Source organism: Sabethes cyaneus, chromosome 2 (genome assembly GCF_943734655.1).
Source record: "Sabethes cyaneus chromosome 2, idSabCyanKW18_F2, whole genome shotgun sequence".
Taxonomy (NCBI): Eukaryota; Metazoa; Arthropoda; class Insecta; order Diptera; family Culicidae; genus Sabethes; species Sabethes cyaneus.
This window is the reverse complement of record NC_071354.1, coordinates 66,963,908-66,976,062: the sequence shown is the minus strand read 5'-3', so window position 1 is coordinate 66,976,062 and position 12,155 is coordinate 66,963,908. Positions and strand designations below refer to the sequence as shown.

At 39.8% G+C, this 12,155-nt stretch overlaps 1 protein-coding gene across 9 annotated transcripts in view; it reads right to left on the bottom strand.

Annotated features, from left to right (window-relative positions):
• Positions 1 to 12,155, bottom strand: part of LOC128738510 (uncharacterized) — a 55,112-nt gene that overhangs the window by 39,168 nt on the left and 3,789 nt on the right. The gene's annotated exons all lie outside the window — the stretch shown is intronic.

Here is a 12,155-nt window from a genome sequence, read left to right as displayed (position 1 = left end):
TATACATTCAAATTAAAATCCGTGTAGTGTTTTGTCTATAACCAAACACCCACCCCGTACGAATATCTTCTGTCCTAAATCGAATCTATATGAGCAAATGAAAACAGAACAAAAAAAAAAGAATAACTAGGTTAAGTGTTCTTTAATATATATTTTATACACTTCGAAATAATCACCAGCGGAGGCGATACGCATATGCCACCCACGATTTTATAGCCTTCGAAAATATTTTTGGGAGGTCGATTCCTTAATGGCCTTTTTTATGACTTCATTTGTTGGAAAATGTTTTTACGAAGCGGTTATTTCGGTTTGTAAACCCGGAAAAAGTATGCTGGTGGATGTTGTGATAGTAAATACTGATATTAAATCGCATGAATTTAAAATCAAATATTTAAAAAATTCTCAGCAATTTCAGCCTCAAGCTGCGTTGAAACCCTTCGCAGGCGTGAAATTTTATACCTTAGAAATATACTAGAAATTCATGCCAGAATTTCTATGCATTTATTTTTAATGATGGATGAGAAGCTTTTCCGCAGGAATACCTGCGTTCACGATCGGAGTCTTGATAATTAAATCTTTGAAACGTTAACGGTAAGGTTACTTAAGCAGCACCCATTCTGTAAAGTGGCAAACATGGTTGCACACCTCTGCGAATCGCACAGCAAGCAATATTTTTTTTAAATCATCGGTAAAAATTTGTAGTTTATTTGTTTATTTATTGTACATCATCTGACATAAGAGTCTTAATGAAGCGACTAAAATGAATTACTTCTTGCTAATCTATTTTTAAACCTGAAATAAAAAGAAAACTTATCCAATTTAATTCTACTATGTATATTTTATTCTTGACAGATACGTATTTCGTCTACGACTTGCAGGCTTCCTCAGTGTCTGTTTTCAAACTAGTTCGTAAGTTCGAAGTTCGAAAACAGACACTGAGGAAGCCTGCCAGTCGTAGGCGAAATACATATCTGTCAAGAATAAAATATACATAGTAGAATTAAATTGGATAAGTTTTCTTTTTATTTAATTTCCAGGTTTCGTATTCTACTAAGACACTCCAAAAACTTCAGTCTAGTTTTAAACATAAACGCCAAATTCGAGGAGATGTTCAACACTATTAAAAATTCTCACACAAAACGCTGTTGGTTCCAAATAACCGAAGTTCGTCCGGTGACAAGCATCGAGGATGGTCACAGCACATGAAAGTTCATCATTAACAGCAGTTTTGGGGAGTCTATTTCATCGTTAACCTTTACGTCCCCGATATCAAAAATGATGGTACTTGCAGTTACCCCTTTAGCTCTATCTCCACTTGTTTTCATCATATTTTTATGCAATTAGTCTTAAAAGAACCACAATAGTTTGGCGTTGACCTTTAATGAAAAATAATTTAATAAATTTTGGTTCCATTTTCCCGGAGATATTCCAGATCGGGATTTTTTCTGACGTCATAAGTAGCATGTGAAAGAAAACTAGAAATCTGCTTAACAGAGTGCGCAAAAGGTATCCATTTAATTTGTGGTCAATAAGAATGAATCTTGCACTATCCAGTAGAGCGCAAGTTCATATCCCACACTGCGGAACATCCGGTATCGGTTCTACCGGAACTGAAAATTGACCGTTTGGAAATCTCTTCAGTAATATGGCAAATGGGGTATTAAATCAAAGGATTTTTCAACGCGAGTTCTTGCGTGAACTTTTGGATGTACTTTGACCCGATCTGGAGATTCCGGAATATCCGTTGTCGGTTCTACCGGAACTCAAAATTGGCCGTCTTGAATTTTTAGCAGAAATATGGCAAATGGGGCATCAAATCAAAGGATTTTTCAACGCGAGTTCTTGGGTGGACCTCAGGATGCATTTTGAGCCGATCTGGACATTTCGGAATAGCCGTTGTCGGTTCTACCGGAACTCAAAATTAGTCATTTCAATTTTACTTGCGAAGTGTGGAAAATGGAGTATGTATCAAATCGCAGAAACCACCCAAGTACTCGTGTTGAAAATTCTGCGATTTGATATATTACAGGGTGTCGACTCAAATCCAAAAATAAAATTCCCTGATTTTCCCTGATCCATAACATATTCTTCCCTGACCCTCAAAACTCGAATACAAAGCTTATTTGAGCGATTTCTGGCTTTAGTTTTTAGCCCTTTAGCATGGCTTATGCGACCTTCTGAAAACTAAAGCTAGATTTCATCATGTTTAATGAACACATATCAAAGATTCTTAACCTATTTCCTACCAGCGTCTCGAGAACGCATCGCACTCTTCTATCGATTCTAGGGACAGTTAAGTTTGAGGTATCAACTTGTATCCAAAGAGACAAAGATTGAGAAAAAATCTAATCGATCCGTTTTTGCACAAAAGCTTGGATGTTACATATAACAAAATTACAGGCGTATAAACAAAACAAGTCCTGCTAACTTTCAGTCAGCTCAAACTAGTAACTTTGTACCTGGAAGGTGAATACATGTCTGCGGTTTTTTAGTTGAACTAAAACAAAATTTTGCTGGAATTTCCAGCTTATCTCTGGTGGAAAAAGTATGGGGTTAAGGAGATGAGGAAACCAGATAGCAGAAACCATCATTCACAAATTCTGCACATGTACTCGTGTCACTGCTGCTTGGACAGCTCTCCAACAAAGAATTACGGGCGTAGTTGGTGAATGGAGGCGGCTTGAATTCCAAGACCTAATAAAACCGGCTCTGACAGGAATAAGTAAAAACTACAAAACAAAAATCTTACAATTTCTCATCAAATATATCTGCTATATAAATAGCTGCAATAAAATAGTGGACGCTGCAATAAAATAGTGGAACAGGTTTCGCTGGGCTCGAGATATATTGTTAGAAAATGTCCAGAAAATGTTAGGTTCTCAAAAGTTCTCTGGAAATTCGGTGGCCATTTCCAGAGAAACGGAGTTCTGTACAGAATTAGCCGGAGGAAACCCGTAGATGACCGAATATGGGTGTTGAGAATTGAGGGCAAATTCTTCAACTACAGCTTAATCAACGTATACTCACCAACAAATCATAAATCCGATGATACTAGGGACGAATACTATGACAGGTTTGAAGTCAGGTTTGAGTCATCAATGTACGGTCTTTTCTTATCGACTTTGACGCTATCTTGTCGTAAGATCCGCGCAAACTTATCGAAATCGGCGAAGGCTTGCACTGAGAGGACGTTGCATTTCAACACACAGCGGTTGACGGCAGATGACGTTGCAGTGGAATACACCAGAAAGCTTGACCAACGAATCGTAGAACACGCAGGAAGAAAAGGAATAGGATGTAAGTGAACTGTTGAGGATCCTCCATGGCGCCAACAACTACGAGGGAAGTGAAAGGCACGACGTGTGGAAGACAGTGTAACAGCTTGTTTGATGCGAATGCCAGAAAATGACAGATGAGAAGAAACAGACCAAGAGTCGCATGCTCACTGCGGATCCCGTCAGATTCAGAATGAAGAAAAATATAAAGAGACTAGAGCTGTGACAAAAAGACGACGACTGTGACGACTGTCTAAAATAATGTGAGTACGAGGATCACGTGCTCATCGACGCACAAGAGAGAATCGTCAGCAACAACGACACACGGAATATCTACAATACGGTGAGGAATTGTCATGCCTGTGATACACAATGATGGTGCTGGCAACATGCGTACTGACAAAACAGTAAACAGCCAGCTGGAAGGATCACTTCCAGATGCTGTTGAATGGAAAGGTAAATATGGAGAACGGTATGAACAGGGTATGAATTGTGAGTGATGGTCAAGCTAACACTAAAAAGGCAATTAGCGAGATAAAGAAGGGTAAAGCTGCTAGGAAGGACGGTATCCCGACTAAACTTCCAAACACGGGGAGCAACCGGCTGTACAAAGCAACATACCAGATCGTTGTCAGAATCCGGGAAAAAGAACAAATGTCGCAAGAGTGGTTGGCTGGCCTCATGTGTGCTATTTTTGAAGAATTTTGAGAAGACATTGTCTCCACCTCCACCTCCAGTGTAAAAACTGTCGAGGCATTACACTGCTCAATTCAGCTTTCATAATGTTGGATAGACTGAAGCAAGCGGATGCACTCAGTAACCCGCTATTGAACATTGCCTTGGAAGATGCAGTACGCGGAAAGGAACGGAATCATCACGAAATCTCAAATGCTTGCTTCTTGGTTTTGCGGATGTCGTTGATATCATCGTAGAGTCGTGTCAACCATATTCCAGTGGAAGAGGCCATTAGGCCTTTCAAGTTGGAAGTACACTCCCTCCACAATTATGGATCACCCACAATTATGGATCACTTTTGTGTTTCAAGTGAAATAACTCAGTTAAACAAACTGTTTGAAGGTATGAAGCATTTTTACAACAAAATATACCCTATTAACTAGCTTTTAACACATAAAACATCCTTTAAATCCCGACATTGATGCTTTTTCAATGAGTGTACAAAGTTGTTGTCGAGAATCTATCAAAATGTCTGTCGTTTTTTCAATCAGCATAAGCAGTACGTTTCTCATTCATAAGGTTGCTATGTGACATAATCACCAATTTTCGAGCAAAAAATGTCTCGCACATGAAGATTAAGCTAAGTTCTTAACGATTCAGCGAAATATTGGGGATTGCCAATGGTTTTCCTGTAAAAATAAGTAATTTTCAAAGTGATCCATAATAGGGACCAAAACAAGGTAATTTTTCACAATTATGGATCACTTTGATTCCAAAGTAATTTTTTCAAATTCAAACAGTTTAGCACCTATTACAAACGTTTTTTAAGCAGAATCTAAAGCTGCACAGATCTGAGTTTTTGGAAAATGCTGTTTCTGCATTACGCAGGACAGGAAAGCTACGTAAGGTAGTAAAACGCTATGATGGTACATATGCAAAGGTTCATCGCAAAAGTTAAGCGAATGTTAGCTCTAATGCAACAATCTAAAACGTTAATTTTTTCCTTAACTTTCTAGAAAAATTGTTAATGTATATTTTTCATTTTTCGGTTTATTGTCGCCTTTCCACTGTTTCATACAGAGTCGCATCATAGCAGCGATTAAAATAAACTCTTGCATCGATTAACTTTTCCGAGATCCACTGTACCTACATCGTTAAGAACAATTCGGAAAAAAGAAAGCTTCATCCTATACTAGTCTTTTCGGAGCCAACGCAGCCGGTGAGCCTAAGATTTTTTTTCCAGGACAAAAAATCAGTCGTGAAATTGCGAAAAGCATTCCCAAAGGCTGATCGGTAGGTGTCTTCGAAGAAGGACGGCAGGCATCTAAAGACAGACCAAAAGCCACACAAGGTCTTTCATACGATTTGAAACATGTTATTTTTATGTTATTACATGATTTGAATAAACTTCATTGAGTCAATTCGCTGCAAAAAGTGTATTGTTATTTTGATCCATAATATGATGAAAATTGTTTCATAATTGTGACCGCTTCCAAAAGTGATCCATAATTGTGTATTTGATCAGTCATAATATAAGCTTAATTTCCGTGGAAAACTTGCACTAAATGGGTTTAAGAACTGAATCAACTGAAATATTACATATTTCTGTAACTAAAAACGTTTATAAACTGCTTGTAAATAATAGTATGCGCTACAATTGATTGTTTTAAAATCATACTTCTGCTTAAATGGTCCATAATTGTGGGGGAACTGTACATACAAGATTGAGACTGGCAAGATTGATGCAAGATTAACACTGCCAAATCTAAGTACACAATTGTTGGCAGAGGTCGTGGGTGTCCAAATAGTGTTGGAGGGTTGGAGCCGAGGTAGAGCTGGATGTGAGTCGATATGAAGTAGTAGAGATGCACATACTTTGGTACGCTCGTGACATATGGCAAAGATGTAGGCCGCGAAGTGAAACGACGCATTGCAGCCGCGAATTGAGCTTTCTGCGTATTACATAACCAGCTGAATTCCCGAAGGTTGCCAACTCGCATGAACGCAAATTCTACAGAACGTTAATGCTCCCGGTAACCCGTTACGGACATGAATTACGGACGCTGAAGGAAGATGATCAAAGCGTGCTTGGGGCTTCTGAGCGTAAAATTCTGCAATCAATGCTTGGTGTTGGTGAAAATGCTGTAGATTGCATGTAAATAACAGTCTGTATCACACTTCTCGGGTACTTTTTCATTTAGACGTATCTGCAAATGAGGGATTCTCTTCGTGTCTCCTCTCTTCCGCTTTTTACGGCGATACTAATGCATTGAAAACAAAATTTTCAAAACATTTGGCTAGCTAGTGACTCCGGCAACCGATTTATGCAAAGCTGATGTGTCAAAATGCATTAGTATCGCCGTAAACGGAGAAAGAGAGGAGACACGAAGAGAGTCTCTCATTTGCAGATACGTCGAAATGAAAAAGTACCCGAGACTTGTGCTCTTGATGTCGGTACCGTGAAGTGCGCGAGGCGCTGCCATTGCCGATTTCGAGCAGTACAGCTAGTGAAGTCTGACAATTGTACGGCGCAAAACAAATAAAAATTCTTCGACAAACTGAAAGATAATCAAATCGCCAAAACACATGTGACAAGTTTTAATTCAACCGATCAATCTGCGTATATTTTACACGAAAATTAGCTCGATGCCGCATGCATAAAATTTCCCTGATTGAATTTAGAAATTCCCTGATTTCCCTGATCCAAAATTGAATTCCCTGATATTCCGATTTTCCAGGTTTTTCCAGGAAATCGACCCTCTGGCTTATATTGCAGCTGGTCGCTTCTGTGCGAAAACCTTCCCAAAGAAAAATAAAAGCAACAAAAAACTCGCTTAGCAGTTTTGATCGCCGAATCGTTCGGACTTCCACTTCTGTTCTGTGATTTCCTCTTATCATCGCAAATAAGCAAAGATAAAGCGTACCGCACGCTCAAGAAGAAATTTATGAAATTTATGAACATTGTCATTCACAAACTGAGTATAAGTGAGTCAGACAATCTGCTTATTGCATTTTTTTCAATGTGTTTCCAATACTTTTTATACATAGTTTTAAATCAACATTGTTACAATTTTTGTTTCTGTAAGAACGGAATGAATCAATTAAAGTATCGATGATAAATGCAACCGTACCGAGTAGTTCTGTTCAAGGAGTATGATCAATATAATTTAATCTAGAGATTTATAGAAATGAAAAACTAAACCTTAGTGGTACGTAACATTCTGTTTCCGAAACTTGACCTTCGACATACTTCACTGGATTTTATACGACAGAGTTCGTAGCCAGTTGTTAGGGTACAAGACAATAGCTGGGCTAGTGCTACGATCCTATTGAATTGTACAGCCTCTCCCAGTCGAGATTCGAATATGGGACGATTATCTTGTTAGACTAGTGACGTACCTCCAGGCCAAACTGACAGGCCGAATTTATAGAAACACCTACACGAAAAGTGCAAATGGAATTAGCTTGATGAAGATAATTTACACCGAGTCAAATCGTGCTGGTTATTTCATTCAAATATATACAACGCTCTGCAACCCATCTGTACAACGGTATGCAATGTCTAGTTGTGATGTGATAATCCCTGTTAGTTTTTGTAAAAATATTAAAACTAGTTTCTCTGCTTGCTGGAGCGCTGGTCTAGGCGTTCTGCGATATGGCAAATCCCTGCAGTAGCTATAAACCTCGCAGCAGTAAAGCATTGGTTCCGGTATCCTATGGTCTATGAAAATGCCTTGGCAGTTTGCATTCAAGCACGAACTCTCATCTACGATGAACTTTCCAGTGCTGTATAGCCTATTCCCAATCCACACCGGTTAGGTCGTCTCAGTGTTGTTCAGCATTGTTATGACTAGTGCCAATCGCTTCCAGGCGCATAATAAATTCGAACGCATTGCATTTCTTCTGATTCACTACAAACGGTATCATAAACAAACCTTCTCGAGCGATGAGGGTGTGTACCGCCGATGGTTCTGGTGGAGTGCTCTGCACAGATCACATGTCTACATGACTGTTTATCGTCATCATGCCGTAGCTAGCCGTAGCTCAGCAAAGCAACGACAATCGCTTCATATCGTCTGTCAATCCACTGCGAATGAACGAGCAAGCGAGGATTGACAGACGGCATCAGTCAGTCAGAAGTTGCACAGTGAAGATCTCACTGATGACTAGGAGACGTCGGGCATTCGCATAAATAGCGAATTCAATTTTTGAACTCTAGTGTTGTTTTGATTGTTTACAATTCTTTCTCCGTGTACGTCAAGAACGGCAATACTAAATTACCACCTAATATAGATAACAGAGTCATAACTCATTGCAATTCATCTTGCAACACCAACCAACATAACACAATTGCCGGCAAATATATCGGCGAAAAACACAAAATTAAAATTAATCTTGTGTCATAAACAGATTGTTCGAACAATTAGGTTATACCGGGACCCGTCAGGAGAGATACAAACAATTATATCAGAAAGATATAGCAGAGCGGAGCTGCAAACGTTGACGTCAAAAACGATGCTGCAACAAATCACGTGCCATCATAGAGCGTAACAAAAGTGATACTAAATTTGCTAATCGTATGCTACAGGTCATGCGTTCAAATTGAAGCCAGGAGGTGTTCCTGACGTCAATATCAATTAGGGTTGGTTGCTATTTCTGTTGTTTGCAAAAGGTTAAGCTTCTCTTACTGGATTTAGCCGTTCTTTTCGGTGTCTCTTTTCCACATTTATGGACATTTTACCACAGTGATTTTTGTATTTTGTTTCTACTCTTAGCCTTTGTTTGTTTATTCAGTCTGAAACCAATGAAAACCCAGCAAGCATCACAGCAGATACTGATAGATAAATTTGATTCGGTTTAATCTGGAAATGTTAAAGATTACTCTGTTAAATAATTTCCGTCAAATGTTTAGGCAATACTAAATTGCCCAGCATCAAACAATGCACGCGGTGAATGTTCGATCATTTATCACGGCCACGCCTTGTAGGGAACAAAACAAGATAGCACGATTTCGTTTACTTCGAAAACACCCTGCAAAGATTGCACTAATGAATCATACGGAAAATCTCCACATTCTGCAGCGAACGACACAACACGGTTACTTGGTACAATTCAATATTTAAATTAGCTTTAACGCATCAACCGCATCTGTTTGCAACAACGTTGCGTTCCAGAGGCGATGACTAATATCGACCTGACGTTCCTTCGCGTAACGCCTGCGTGTGTCGGATCAAAGATACCCGAATACGGTTGGAACCGAATGAGGCGATGCATTGATCGAAATTGCGGAATGAAAGTGCATTGCACTGGAGAACTTTTCCACTGCTAAATTTGTATGTTGCTCTTTGTGGTGAGCAATTTTTTATTTGGTCCTGTGCCGAAATATGGCAGCAGCCCACACTTGACGTGTGAGGCGATAGTCTTCGACGGTACCTTTAAAGGATGCCAGCACGATTTGCCGGAATTGGTTTAAAGGCATACAAGACGCGTGCAGTGTCAAATTAGTACTCGTTAATAATGGGTGGTACCTTTGCTAAGTTATTATACTCAACAAAAATAATGAATTTACAAAAGTCAGGTTGATTTTCTAGTAGAAACCTTCGTTGTTCGAAAATGTCAAATAACAAAGTGTTTAAGAACAGTTATGTAATAAGTAATAATATTTGAGGCTTAGGTCCTACGGGACACAACGTTTAATTAAAATATTTTTTCCTGTATGGACATTATTCCTGCAACCAGTATTTTGATCTTATAGTGATGTCGTTCAAGTTGACTGAAGTTTTTTTCTGGAGTGTGTTAGTAGAATACGAAACCTGAAATTAAATAAGAAAACTTTTTTCAAATTAAATTCTACTGTTTATATTCATCCGCGACTTGTAGGCTTTCAGATCGTCCAGGTGTTTTTCTGTATTCTGCACTTTGTTCTTTTTGCGGTATCACCATAGAGTGAGCGCACCGCTTGTTTTCCGTACTTAAGGGGCTTCATTACGCACCTCGAGCTAGGATAGAGGCTTCATCGTCGTCGAATTCAGTGCGAAGAAAGTGTGTGTCTGTGTTTTTCCTTACTACTTTGCATTATAAATCTCGCAGTTATACTAAAGTCAGACGACGGATGGGTTCCTGTTGGTTATTGTGCGATAAACGTTTAAACAGCGCTCCAAATTATTTCATGCTTGGAGCCTGAAGCAAGCATTGCCAATTTGAATACACTGGTAGTTTTCTGTGTGATTGGTTTACAACAACCGTGTGCCACAAGACCATCACTAATGACTGATATCTTTGCTAATCGACGATAATAGTAGAGGCCCCAAGATACTGCCTAGGAGGACTCCGGAGCTGTTGCCATAGATACTAGCTAGATTGTGAAGAGCCCAGTTTTAAAACAATTTTGCGATCCCAAAGCAAAGCCATGGGTATAAACGTCCTTAAGAACATGACATTGTAGCATTGTATTTATTCGGACTGCATCTTCTTTAAAGTTTGCTTTTCAATGAAACTAAGTGATACACGACAAGGCTCGAGCGCAAGTTGCTTGGGCAACTAAAATTTAACCACCGTCTTCCAATGCAACATTTAAAACCAATCTTAATGCATACGGAAAGTTTCGAAATGGAATTGGATCGAATCAAATCCTGAAGTTGGAATGGAACCATCTAGGAAACGATCAAAAAGAACCAGTTCAAGTTGAAACAGTCGCAGCGAACCAGTTCAAGGCGGATTCAGTGACAAGTAGAACCAGGAAAAACATCGAGAGAAATGTTCCCGAAGCTAACACCAGCAAGTGGAGGCGGTACGTAACCAGAGCGATTACGTGGTCAAGAAAACTAGAGCTCGTGGGCCTTTGGTATCAAGATAGTGATCATTCGTGAAGGGAGCTGAAAAGCCATCACCACGGACTCTTGCGATGATATGTTTGCTTAATGACCCTACAAACTATAGCCTGTTGCAAGATGCGATGATCGCCAAGAAGGCATGGAATAACCTTGAAGGCGGCTTGCCAGGACAGTGGTTACATCCGGGCATTCGGGCTGCTTCGGCGGATGACCAGGGTCAAGCTTGGGAAGTGTCAATCAGTTGAAGCCTATGTAATTTTCTGATGACTACTCGGCAAAACTTGGCAGCAATAGGATTCGAAGTTAATGACCGTTGGATGTTCAGTATCCTGTTGATGGGCCCATGATCATGGGCCTTCAAGCGTCCGGGATTAAGCTGACGGCGGATACTGTTAAAGCAAAGATTCTTTAATATTAAAGAGCTGGAGAACCATCGAAACATGACCAACAGCGAGATGGTTAATTGGTTACCAACAACGTGGAGATGTCTGTAGTGGCCAAGGGTAATCTGGAAATAAAAGCTGAGGTCGGAGGTGCATCTATTACGATCTAGGTTGCGGATGTGCTTTATATTCCTGAGTTTGCCATGAACCTGATTTCAGTATTGAAGATTTGCGGATTTGGTTATTGTGTTGTCTTCATGAATAAGTGGAGCGATAAAACCCGCGCCGGTAGTAAGGAAACCTCTGGGCCTGTGGTAAGGTATGAGACGATCCGTTATCAAATGGCGGTGCCGGCCAAATTGAATTTGGTAGTGAATCATCCGAATTTAGAAGCTTTAGTGATGCGGCCGGAAAAACAATGCTGAAACCAGGCCTGTAATCGGATCCGTATTTTTCCGTGCTGAAAGAGCGATATCGTGGAACTGTAGGTGGCAACCAACTCAGTTGTCTTATCAGCAACTGAGGTTAAATATATGGCTCTTTCGACTGCGACGCAAGAAGCTTTATGGTGGAGATCGTTCAGAGTTGAGGCTTCTGTAACCGAATCATCGCTACCACTAGAAATCCATCGAGCTACACCACGTTGAAACTGGATTGCAAGCTACAGATGCCTGACGATAGCTGTTCCATGCCCAAAACTACGAGGAACAAAACGACTATTAGGAGTTGAGGGAAATCATGGTTGAGGAGGACTGTTAGAGATCCTAGTAATCTATGAATTCTGTAAGACAATAAACTTATTATCAGTTTGTTCTACTGCTGCTATCGAATGCCTTTCTATTACTTTGATTGTCAATGCAGGATACAATAGCCGATAGCCGCCAAAGTTAAATTTTACTCCACCTGCTTTCTGGTAGTAGATGTTAATCTTGTATTAGAATCTAACTAAAAAGTTTGCAGCAAATCGGATTAACACAGGTTAATCCCGA